Source organism: Camelus bactrianus, chromosome 8, assembly GCF_048773025.1.
Source record: "Camelus bactrianus isolate YW-2024 breed Bactrian camel chromosome 8, ASM4877302v1, whole genome shotgun sequence".
Classification (NCBI taxonomy): Eukaryota; Metazoa; Chordata; class Mammalia; order Artiodactyla; family Camelidae; genus Camelus; species Camelus bactrianus.
The window spans coordinates 61,254,268-61,267,356 of record NC_133546.1 but is presented as its reverse complement, the minus strand read 5'-3'; the positions used below and the strand labels follow the sequence as shown (position 1 = coordinate 61,267,356).

Here is a 13,089-nt window from a genome sequence, read left to right as displayed (position 1 = left end):
TTGTCTTTCTCTGTGTGACTGACTTAGGATGATAATCTCTAGGTCCATCCATGGTGCTGCATTATTTCATTCTTTTTTATGGCTGAGTAGTATTCCATTGTGTATGTACACCACATCTTTTTAAGCCAGTCATCTATTGATGGGCACTTGGATTGCTTCCATGTCTTGGCTGTTGTAAATAATGCCTTGCTATGAACATTAGGGTGCATATATCTTTTTGAATTAGAGTTTTCTCTGGACATATGCCCAAGAGTGGAGTTGCTGAATCATGTGGTAAGTCTGTTTTTAGTTTTTTAGGGAAGCTCCATACCGTTTGTCATAGTGGCTGCACCAATTTACATTCCCACCAACAGTTTAAGAGAGATCTCTTTTCTCTACACGTGAAGCACTTTAAAAACGTTAATTTTTAATCCTCACAGCACCTTTTGAAAGTTATTATCATTGTCCCCAATTTATGGGGGTGGGAAACCAAGGCTCAGGAAGATTCGATAACTTTCCCCAGGCACACAGAGTCGGAATTCAAAATATTGCAAGGCACGGGCAGTTGGATGCATGAGAGAGACCTGAGTTTTTCAGAATTGAATAGATAAGAATAGCAGCTGACACTGGGGAGTGCTAGCATGTGCCAGGCACACGTACGCAAGTGGACTCAGTCATTTTCACAGCAGTCTGTGAAAGCTAGGAACCATTAACATTGGCACAGACAGGTTAAGTCAGTTTCTCAGTGTCACACAGCAAGTAGGCATCAGAGCCAGTTTCAAATCCAGAGAGTGAGTCTTCAGCCCATGCCTTTCATCATTATTTTGTTCAGCTGGATGTAAAGGCTTTGGTGCCTGGTTTGTTGACTCTGCACGTGTGTGTCTTCATGGGTTCTGTGATGAGGACTGGAGAGACATGGTATGTCCATGTCAAGCATCGTTTTTTTCTCTTGTAGAAGTGGAAGGAAGTTGTATCTAGAATTGTGGTGTCTGAGTTATTGGAGTCGTCCACTACATTCACAGTTGAGCACACAACATATGGGAGCGGAAAGAAACTGCCTTCTGAACAGTTCACTTCCTGGCCACAGTTGAGGTGTTTCTTTTGGCATCAGTGACACAGTGAGTAACAAAAAGGAAGCAGGCAACTTATTTTTGGTTTGGAAAGAGGCACCTAGCTTCTCAGTCTTCAGCCAGATTGGAATCAATTAAATTATGCATGTTTTTAGTATTTTCCTTGTTTGTACTCCACCCTCTGCTCCCACCCTAAACTCAAACAACACCTTCCTTAGGATTTTTAAGGTAATCTGCATGCTTCTGAGAAGGGAAGATTTGGGGATCTTACCACTGTCCTGATCCCAGCTTGACCTCCCCGGAGGGCTCCCTGCCCACCAGAGGGCTCCCCACCCACTCCCCCAACGTGCTAATCAGCCCTCACATTGTAGGGGTGATCACAGGGGATCCTGTGAGGACAGACTGACCTGATCCCAGACCCCCATTGCCTCTCACCTTACAGCCTAGAGTCAGTACCAGCCATGCGGGGAGGGGACTTCTCCAGTCCTCTCTTCTCAGTCAGCTCTACCTGTCCCAAGGCCAAAATGAAGAAACAGCATCCCTGTTCTTACCCAAATCCTTCACTTTGATCTGATCACCTCAACCCACAGTTCTTTCTAGCTTGAATGTCTCCCAGGTAATGTACCCCTGAGAATTAAAGTTTAAAGTGGATGGATAATTTGCACTAAAGAGTAGAAAAAGCTGATGGTAAACTAAAAATAAGACCTCACTCATATTTCCGGTATCCCATTTATGGAGCCTCTCCACAGTTTCTTGTTCTTTGGCCCTGAGCAAAGATGATCCTTGTGGATAAAAAAAGAAACAATGGAAAGTATAGCAATGACCATTTATTGAGCCTCTGCTATATCTCAGATATTATTCCAAGTTCCTTACTAAACCTTGTCTCATCAAAATCTCACAGCAACCCCATAACATGCCTCCTGTTATCCACATTTTGAGAATTAGAAAACGGACTCAGAGAAGTAAAATCACATGTTGAAAAATCACAAAACCATTTGACTGCGAAGCCTGGGTGTTTTCTACGAGTGCAGCACATCAGCCTAATTTAGTGCCTGTGTAAACACTGAGTAGGTGTCAGGGGTGCACTAACTTTCAAAATATATTGGAATTGTAGCAGGCAATTCTGAATGACTGTGTAGAACACAAGCTCTTCCTGTGGACATGGGCTAGGGGAGCCAAGAATTAATCACCCTTCCCTGAATGTGGCTGAAGGTGCCTCCCCATGTGGAGCCCCAGGGATAAATGTATGGAGGGGCGCCCCTGGAGCTCCCCCTCACCATTCCAGTGTCAAGAAGGACAGACTCCTCCTCAGGGTTTAGGAGAGGGATCAAAAGCCTGTAGCTCAAAGATGAGAATTGAAGAGTCAAGTGAAAATGGAAAGTGAGGTATGTTTTTGAAATCTCAGTGGGACCCTTACTCCAGTTTTTTAGCAAAACCTGTTTGAAACTAAATCAGGCTGTTTTCAAAAAGATTCACTGAGTGAACCAATTTTTAGTATAACTTGACTTGAGAACTCTTAGTAACTCTCCTGGTACCAATTATTTTGAGTACAATACCTGGAGAGGCCACTATGGACCTCAGATACTAAGCCCCATATAAGTTATTAAAATCGTAAACATTTTGGAGAGTTACTTTAAAAAGAGCTTAAAGAGTGCATTTTTCTTGGTTGTCTTAGATGCTCCCTGTACATTGGAGGAGTACATGCAGTTCCCATGGTTTCTGGTATTTAGGAAGCCATGTTAATTCCTACAGGCCATCTGGGAACTTAATTTGAGGACTCTAAGAAATTACTGCAGTTTAAGTTTCTAGAAGTCATCCCACCAAAAAAAGAACCTTGCTTTTAGGGAAAATAGACCTATGGGCTGGGAAAGAGGTGCTGAGCATCCCTAGGAGAGATGAAGAAGCTACCCTCACCCCCACAACAGTCACAAAGCACAGATGTCATGCTATTTAATAATCAGTGGACCTTCACGTTGCAAAGGAGTCACTCCAGTATTGTCTTTCTCAGACTTTGATTCCATTTGACCTATTTAAAGCCTCCATATTCTAGCTTTGGGGACCTTGCTTCCACTGAAACCACGTAGACACTGTTTGGCAAAACGTAAGTTTGTTTACAGAACAGAGAATTTTGGCATTTGCTGCCTCTAATAAACTCCTGTCTGCTTGGCTGAGATCACTCAGAGGAGGTAACAAATAACTTGCCATTTGCTGTCTAGTTATCAGAAGCCAGGCAATGTGTGAGCACCTCGCCTGCGTTATTCCTGCCTCACAGCAAGCAGGTAAAGAAACTCAGGCACTTGAGGTTAGGTATTCTCATCAAGTCATTCCGTTTGAAAAGTGCAGACACAATCAACCCATTGCTCTCTGATTCCAAATCAGGATTGAAAATAAGTGTTTTTACTCTAGTTCTAAATAGAAATACTTTCATATTGAATTGAATGAAATTAAAATTTTCCTTCTATACATAGCAAGTGCGTGTTAGGTCCTAAAGTTAGCAAGGATCCAAGTTTATTGGTCTGCTTGTCCTTACTTTTAGCCACATGTGGTATTTCCTATTTTTCATAGCATTTTTTTCCCCTCTTACCTGCTTTGGATGTCTATTTTCCACTGCTGGACTTTAAGACCATAGAGAACTTTCTCTGCTGCACCCATAACAAACTCCAGGACCAGGTAGTGTCCTTGACATATCACTCTATGCGCAAGTATTTCTCATCCACTCACCCACCAACTCAGTGTTCCAAGGAGGCCTATTTGTTTCATTGGCCCGTTTGAAGAAATCTTATTTAATTACATAATAAAATTATCCATAGAGTTGTACATTTCAACTAGAAGTCTATGCATCTCTAGAAGCTCTACAATCTGCTCTAAAGAACCTGTATCTCTAGAAGTCATAGAGCTATATGGGATATTAATTATTGATTTTGTTTATTCAGCATGCACCAGGAAGCAACCTACTGTGTATCTGCTGCTGTGTCAGATGCTCAGGTTCTTGGTACGTGAAATAGGTAGTGGTCCTTACTCTTAGAAAAGTCAGTGGGTGTAGCTCAGTGGCAGAGTGCATGCTTAGTATGCACGAGGCCCTCGATTCAATCCCCAGTACCTCCATTAAAACGTTAGCGAAGTGAACAGAAAGATAGTGAGTGCATGTGTTAATACTGTCGAGAACTGGAGAAGCAGCAGTAATAGGCTCACAGCTCATTTCCTAATTCATGTTATATTGAACTGCCCTACATGTGCTCCCATTCTAGCTTCTCATGTGTGCATAGTAGCAGCGTTGTGGGCTAAGTCCAGCTTCCTAGAGGGTGAGTCCTAGTCTACCAGTTGATACCTGGCTGGCTTTGGTTTATTCAGCCTCAGATTTTTTTTCATCTAGAAAATGGAGATGATAATTTTACCTGGACCATAGGGTCTTGGTGAAGATTCAGTAGAATGCTTAGCCTGGCACCTGAGACAAAGTACTTCAACTGTCAGTTGTTACTATTTTTCATCCCTACAAAAATGAGACAACAAGTCATAAATGGCTCTGTATTTCTCATGCAGATCCTAGAGCCATTGATTGTAATCTTTAGAATGCACCAGTTTCATTAATTTTTATGTCTTCAGTCTTTTTATGGGTTCATATATATATATGGATGTGAAGTATAGTTTATCCACTGCTTATAGATTTTAAAATATATTTAGTCAAAATGGTGGGCAGGACTTTATTTTAGCTTTTAAAAATTTAATTTTATGAGATGCCTGCTGCCATTTATTTTAAAAGTGTTTTATTCAGTTCATTTTTTCTCTTGACACCCCTGTGGAGTATGTTTATTGACTACAGATGTTAAACACTTTGCTGAGGAACAGAAAGCTTCAAGATAGAGTATGTACTTCACCTGAGTGGTTGCATGGAAACCGGTCGTGTGTCTGACTATTTAAGAACTCAAGTGGACAGTATGCTTACAAGTTTAAAGGGCGGGATCACAACTTCAGATTGAATTGAAATGACTGCAAGATTGTTTCAGGATTATAAGACTTTATGTAAAAGAAGTTCATAAAAGATGTATTAAGGTAAGTCCTTGTGATTTCAAACACACTGCTTTAAATTATGCTATAGCATGAACTGGTAAGAAAAAAAAGCACAGGGGGATATCAGGATTGCTGGGGCTCAGAGCCCAGAACAACAGCCCAAGGCCGCCATCAAGATGAAATGATGCTTGCCCCTGCCACCAGAAATTCAGAAAGAATTAGCTTAGAGACAAAACAGGAAAAGACTTTGTTTTTCAGTGATTTCGTTATGCTGAAGGCAATAGCTAAGGTTGGAACTGGAGACTAGGAATGTAATAGGAACCCACAGAGAGACCACAGGTCTGCTGTTACTGTTGTTTTGATCGTGGTGTTAGCATTGTTTGAGAGGGAGTAGCAAGCTGATTCTAAATTTCAGGTGGAAAAATAAGCAGCAAGAATTTTTAGGGAAATTCTGACAATAAATGCAATGATGGGGCACTAACCTTTTCACTGTTTGCCATAAGAAACTTGAAATAGTAGTCCTGGGGCATAAATAAACACAAGAATCAGTGGCACAGAATAGAATTTGAGAATAAAATGTAATAGGGAAAACTTTGGGACACTGTTTCAAAATATAGAATATTCGATACAAATCTCTTTAATGTCACTTACTAATTTAGCACATAGCAAAAATGGCATTTTGAAGTAGTGAAAAAAGATACCTTATTTAATTAATGGTTTGGAGGTAACTAGATAGTCATTAAGGTCAGAAATGATTGAATCCTGTCTTGTAATGTATCAAAATATATTCCAAGTGGATCAAAGGGTTAAAAGTAAAAACAAAAAACAAAGGAAAAACAAAACTGCTGAAGTATTAGAAGCCATTTGAGAATGTTTAAATAAATCGGATTGAGGATATCCTTTTATGTTTGCCCCTCAGACTGTGATAAACCTTAAATGAGCACTTAGCTATATTTACGTGTGCCAGGAGCAGGACAGGAGTTGAGAGAGGGTCAGGGAGGGCAGGGGATGTTGAAGAGGAGAGGACAGATTTGGGGGTTTTTAATGCATAACAAATCAGCCAGCTTTTACTCCTAAGCTATATTTCTGAAGATTTAACCAATGAGGCATAGGTACTGAGCTTGAATATTATTGAGACCAGGAACTGAACTTGAGGAATATTACTGAGTACTTAGCCTTCTTTAATCTCAAAGAATAGCATCAGGGACCCTGATTTAGGAATGCTTGCATTCCTGCTTAGTCGCCACTAGGGGCGCTCTCAGGGACATGCTGAGGTTTTCTGCAAAGGAAGATGGGACACATCCCACCCTCCATGAGCCCAGCGCCAAGACCACCTAGCTTGCTTCACTGGTCCCTATTTCACATAGACTTAATATAGTATTTCTGCTACCATATACATTTATTTCTATTTAAATATAGAGTCTTATAAGGAAAAAAAAGACTGTCTATTTATAAAAGATCATCAGGATAGGTTATAAAAATCTTTAAAAGGAAACGTGAAAAATACTGGGTTTTGGGGGAAATTGCTGAACCTGAAAAGAAAAAACACAGTAGCTTTCAGAGAGAATGACTTTCTATTTTAACAAAATTAATTTCTTATGTTGCTAAGAAATCTGAGCCAAAAACATACTTCCTTTCCTTCCTGAGTCAGTGATATCCATCTCTCAAAGGACCATCTGTGGTCATTATGATGTCACCTTGGCAGAAACTTGAAGACATTCGTGGATCAGATGTCTTGAGTCTTACTTAATAAAGCACCCTAGCATTTTTAAATAAACGATTATATAGCCTATTCCTACTTTCTTTGTAGAGAGTGGAGCTTCCAAAAAATATCAACCATATTCTCTTTCAATTATAAATGGATTCGAATGTAATTTTTTCCAGGATGTTAATGTCACATTTTAAGACCCATTGCAGACAAATAAATAATTCAGAGTGTTTTTTGGATTACTAGAATTTAAAAGTAAAGCCAGCTTTGAAGTCATGTAATAGTTTTGCCAAACCTAAAGCCATCCTAAAGGTCAGCATCAGGTTCATAGTCATGTTTGCCTAGTCCTCCTGTGCTTGTGGGGCCTGAAAAAGTGCCTGTGGCAGATGTTTTTATTTTCCCCAGAACTGGGAGTTTAGAGAGAGAAACTCTTAGCAGTGGCATATTGAACTTCATGTCATAATTGCTAAGGTTAAAATTGGGTATTAAATAAAGTGATTTGATTCCCAAATGGAATGAACATATAAATAAACGATTTTTTAATTGAATCTTTTTCAGGTCTTAATAGGGAATTTGGGCTGGACAGAGTAGGTTTGGTCATTCATTAAGTATTCATGGAAAATCTATTGCATGTAGTCATTGTGCTAAGTTTGTGAGGACTACAAAGATGTGTATCAGACAGTAGTGGGAGACGATGGGTTCCTAAACCGTGATACTAACAACACAATTCCAAATCTGGGGAGTGCCCCAATGGAGGCATTGACAAAGGGAGGGTAGGAGTTCAGAGAAATGTAATGGCTAGTTTTTTAAATTTTTATTTATTTTTTAATTGAAGTATAGTCTGTTACAATGTGTCAATTTCTGGTATACAGCATAATGTCCTAGTCATGCATATATGTACATATATTCTTTTTCATTATAGGTTATTACAAGATATTGAATATAGTTCCCTGTGCTATACAGAAAAAATTAGTTTTTTTAAATCTATTTTTATATATAGTGGTTAGCATTTGCAAATCTCAAACTCTCAATTTATTCCTTTTCCCAGTAACTGTAAAATTGTTTACTATGTCTGCAAGTCTGTTTCTTTTGTAGATGAGTTCATTACTGTCCTCTTTTTTTCTTTTTCTTTTTAAGATTCCACATATGAGAGACATCATATGGTATTTTTCTTTTTCTTTCTGTCTTACTTCACTTAGATTGATGATCTCCAGATCCAGCCATGTTGCTGCAAATGGCATTTTATTCTTTTTTTATGGCTGAGTAGTATTCCATTGTATAAATATACCACAACTTCTTTATCCAGTCATCTGTCAATGGACATTTAGGTTGCTTTGTAATGGCTAGTTTTGATGTGGGCCTTTATGGGGCAGTCCAATCTCAATTGGCAGATTTTGTGAGAAGTTGGCTAATCTAAGCCTTTATCTAAGAGTGAAGTTTAGGAGGAAAGGTACAGTCAGAAAAACATAATCTCCTATGGTACATGAAGTAGTGGTTGTGAGACATAAGGCTGGAAAGAGAGGCCAGGGTTAATCACGGATGCTCTCTAACACCATACTAGAGAATTCAGAATTTATTTACCATAACCTGATTGTGAACATCTTCAAAATGGATCAGAGAAAGATGTCCACAGTAAAATCAGAAAGTAAAGAGCTAAATCAACCAAGTGATGCTTGAAGCTCACAGTGCAGGAGGCTCTTTTGTTCAGTCAAGAGACACTTTCCTATTTAGAAAAAAGTAGAGGGAAAGCTTTTGCTGTCATTATTCACTTTTGTAACTCAGAATCCTGTTTTCTAATGGGGTTTTGAGAGGACCTAAAGATTAACAAAATAACGCATGTGAAAGGGCTTTGCCAACAATAAAGTTCTATTTATTTAATTTTTTCTTCTCAAGGAACATAGAACAACAATTTACATGAGTGGAAGAGTAATATAACATTGAGGACATGGGCTACAAGTGTTTTTTCATATAAAAACTAGCAATAAATAGCATTCTTCAGACAAAGTGAGAGCGAAGTAAAGACAGGATGGAGTGGGGGTTGGGAGGTGGGAGAAAGAAACAGAGAAGACAGGAGGAGAAAGAAAGCTGAGGAAGAAAAGACAGCAGATTGATGGAGGTAGAGGGTGCTTAGGAGAGAGACACAGTGAGGAGGTAAGTAACACTTAGGTGCACAGATGACAGGAAACTTCAGAAGATCCTTGATCTGTTCACTTCTGTGTGCTGACAGCTTTCTCTCTCCTTCCATTGCTGGCACCCTGTCCAAAGTTTTGAGCTGGGTACTGCTTGCTCCTTTTCAAACCAAGGAATAAAGAGAACCTTAAGGGTTATATTTAGGTCATAGTTCACGTGATGGCAAAACTCTTGATGGCTTGTGAATAGATAATGATCTTAGGAATTGCCTGCTTTCGCAAAAGGTTTCATTGATGTATAATGGTACTGTAAAGACATTAAACTTTTCAAAGCGCCTTTGTATCTCTTATCTCCTTTGAGCTTTCAGTTGTGCCAAACAAGCATTCTCCTCCTTTTACAGACCAGAAGAGGTAAAATGGTCATAGGGGCTTCCTGAATAAGTGATAGCCATCTCCCCAAGACCTTCTGTGGCCATCATAATGTCACTTTGGTAGAAACTCAAGGATATAAGTGGATCAGGTATATGGGAGTGAGTGGAAACCATCTCGAGTCTTGATAAAACATGAGTGACATTTTAAAATCAATGATTATATAACCTTTTTTCTTTGAGGAGGATACAGTTTATTGTAGTGAAAAAGGCACTAGGCTGAACCAGAAGATGATCTGAGTTTTAATAGTAATAATGATATTATTAGCTAAGAAAAATAGCTGTGCTTAGTAAACACTTATGCCAGACACGGTGCTAAACCCATATATGCATTATTTCCTTTCACCTCCACCACAATTATATGAGGTCAGCACAATTTTTTGATAAGTGGTGTAACTAAGGTTTAGCTAGCTTAAATGATTTGGCCAAGTGTCTTAGTTCAGGCTCTGTGTTATTCAAACTGTTTATAACCTCTCTGGGCCTCTGATTTCTTCATCTATGAAGTAAGGTCACAGAGAGGATTTGAGAAAGAATGACGATATAGTTTGTGCATCAGAGTGCCTGTTACACTATGTCGGGGGTTGCTAAACTTTTTCTGTCAAGGACCAGATATGAATATTTAGGTGTCACAGGCCCTTCCATCTCTGTTGCAATGACTTAAGTCCACTGTCTTAGAGCAAAAGCAGCCTTAGGCAACACGAAGGATGAACGGGGCTATGTTCCAATCAAACTTCATTAGGGACACTGAAATGTGAATTTCACTTAATTTCCCATGTCACAAAATGTTATTGCTCTTTGCTTTTTTCAACTATTTAAGAAAGTCTAAAACTCATTCTTAGCTTACAAGCTGTACAAAGACAGGCAGGGGGATGGACTTGGCCTGTAGCCTGTCATTTGCAGATCTTTATGTGAAGGCTTCACAGGTAACTATGTCTGCAGAAGATTTTCTTAGAAAACAGTTGCATCTTAAAAATAGACATGACTGATAACATTATTTCTACATGATCAGGAAGGAAATGCTTCTCAAGTAGAAGAAACTGTTTCATCTGTTCTCATCAGTGATCGCTGGCTCTGCAGCGCCTTGTGCCCTGGGTATGCTCCATATCAGAGGGAATGACTGGAATGCATGAGCCTCTGTGTGTCTGTTTATCCTGGGGCTAGAAGTGGTGGATTGTAGAGGCAAAGACCAAACTGATGCCAGAGGCAAGCCCCAGAAAAAAAACTTCTAGGTAAAGCATTGTTGCCAGTTTCAGAAATGGTTTTAAGTTGTTTTCTTAAGTAGTGGCTTTTATTTTTTCAGAAGTATAGAAGTATAATTCTTTATCCCTTTTTTTTGCTTCATATTATGACATAAACTTTTCCCCGTGCTATTACCCAGTGTTCTAAATAGGAATTTTAATAACCACATCATGGTATCCCTAGTCAGTGGATTGTATTTTACTTAAACCTTCCCTTACTTTTACGTATAAGTCGCTTCGAATTATTATTGCCATTTTATCTTCTTTATTCTTTTGCATTTTAAATTATAAAAGTAATCACTCTCATGTCCAAAGTTTAAATATGGAGATGTGTAAAGGGAAAAGTCAATATCTTTGTTCCACTATGAAGAGTTTTCTGGGTATCCTTTTAGAATTTTTCTATGCCTATGTAAGCACATTTATATCTATCTTTATGCTTCTTTGTGCAAAAAATTTTTAAAAAGAAGTGGTTGGTTTTAAAAAATAAGAGCATTAAATAAGCACTTAGTGAAATTAACAAATAGCTTTTTGAGCATCTACAATTATGAGTCCCCTTCTCCTCAAGGTAGTCAGGCTCCTGGCAGCAGTGGACACACAGGTTTGGAGGCAGCATCATCAGGAGTGCTCACGAGTGCACTGTGCTTGATTTTGTCTCCACATGCAGTCTTCTTGGTGATCTCCCAGTCATTAGCACCTCAGATTACAGTATCTGGAAGCAAAAACGCACATCACCGCCCCCTAGTCTGTGCTCTTGGGCGCATGTACTCGTGCATACTTGATTGTCAGGATGTGCTTCTGGTCCGACTCCATTCATTTTGTTGTCTTCTCTGATCTCTCAGGCGTCCTGTTGTGAGGATTCCTTTCATTTCTAGATACCCTAACCACAGGGGCTGGTTTGTGGCCACCTACGACCATATGCGTATTTATCTTATACAGACGTTAGTTAGATTTGTGATGTTGTCCTGTACAGGCTTAAGAACAAGTCTCGTTCCTGAAGAAGCGGCTGGAGGGGAGGCATCGCCCCAAGAGAGCACTCATCTCCAACGTACATTGTCTGTGGAAAAGGCAGGTCCTCATACAGGAATTAGGAATGCTGAGTTGGGTCTCACCCCACAGGAAGTCCCACCTCCTCCTGGACCCAGCCCTCCAAGGGCCTGACTCTGAAGAGGAGAGGTGCTGGCTGAGTGCTTTTGTGTGGTAGACACAAGAATGGTACCTCTGCAGGAAGGAAGGTCAGGAGTCTCCACTTTGTTTGAGCCTTAGATAGGGGCCACATCTTGTAACCAGATTATGGTCCTCTCTCTCCCTTATGCCCTTTCTTTATTTGTGTTATTACCCTGGACTTTGGTAAATCCTGACTTAAATGTTCCAGCCTTGCTCCAGGGTTGCTGTAGTTTTTAAAAACAAGCATGTAAAAGCTGAGGTGTTAAAAGGGGAGCAGTGCCTCCCTGAGGCCAGCTCAGTGCTGGCAGTAGTAACCAGTGGGATCCCCAGGGGACTGTGCAGTCCTGTGGGGAGATTCTCCCTCCGGCGTCACTACTACGAGGTTAGAGTTGGTGTTCTATGGGGAAGGCCGTCTTCATCACTGTATGTTCTCCACAGTTTCTAAATCTCCTGGCAGATAAGCATTCCTTTACAGTAAGTGTGAGATGATTGCATGTAGGTTAGGCACAGGCTGGAGTCTGTGTGACCTCAAGCAAGTTACTTCACCTCTCTGTGCTTGTTTCCTCATTGATAAAATAGGTCTACTAGTACTCCTCTGAAATGACTTATTAAAAGGATTAAATACATTAATATATTTTTAAAAACTTAGCACAGTGTACATCCTCAGTACAAGTTCTTTGTAGTATCTTGTCAGACTTGTTTTAAATCAAGTTGATTAGTAGGACCAAACAATCCTCTTCCTTTGGTCTTCTGACTTCCTGGAAAATTAGTAAACTGTAATAAAACTATAAACACCAGCTCCTAAGATTCTAGCACTAGGCTGAGCATTGTGGGAACTCAAAAAATTTTACAACTGAGTTCTTGTCCTCTGGATGCTCACAAACAAGTTGGGAAAGCAGATTCATCAGTTTAATTGTGGCTCCACTGCTTAATAACCTTGATGATGCTGGAAAAGGTGTTTGTTTTTTTTTAACCTCTCTAGGCTTCAGTTTCCTCTTCTGCAAAATGCAGATTATAATAGTGACTACCTTATAGGGTTAAGGTGAGAACTAATAAATTCATAAAAGAAAAGTGCTTGTAACAGTTCTGACATATGGGAGATGCTAGCTGTTAGTGTATAAAAGCAGAACATGTCTGATGAAGTACCAGTAGGAGTGGTGCTCTGGGATAGAGCAGGGTCCACGCAGCAGAGGCCACTGTGGACTGGAGCTTTTTGGAGGAGGTAGGACTTGAGCTGAGCTTGCAGGTTGGGTAGGATTGGGACAGGCAACAACAAGTTCAGGAAGGAATATTATTACCAAAAATACTCAGAAGGAAATTGGTGGGGACATTTGTTATTACAGAGCGCCTTATTAATTCCTGTAT

General features: G+C 39.8%; 1 protein-coding gene across 3 annotated transcripts in view; it reads left to right on the top strand.

The window, feature by feature from the left end:
- The first annotated feature begins 65 nt into the window (after positions 1-65).
- Positions 66-13,089, top strand: part of CFAP206 (cilia and flagella associated protein 206) — a 48,315-nt gene continuing 35,291 nt past the window's right edge. For all 3 annotated transcript variants that reach the window (XM_074368651.1, XM_074368652.1, XM_010948959.3), the window contains exon 1: positions 66-5,099. The gene's annotated coding sequence lies outside the window, so the exon portion shown is untranslated. The remainder of the gene's footprint in view (positions 5,100-13,089) is intronic.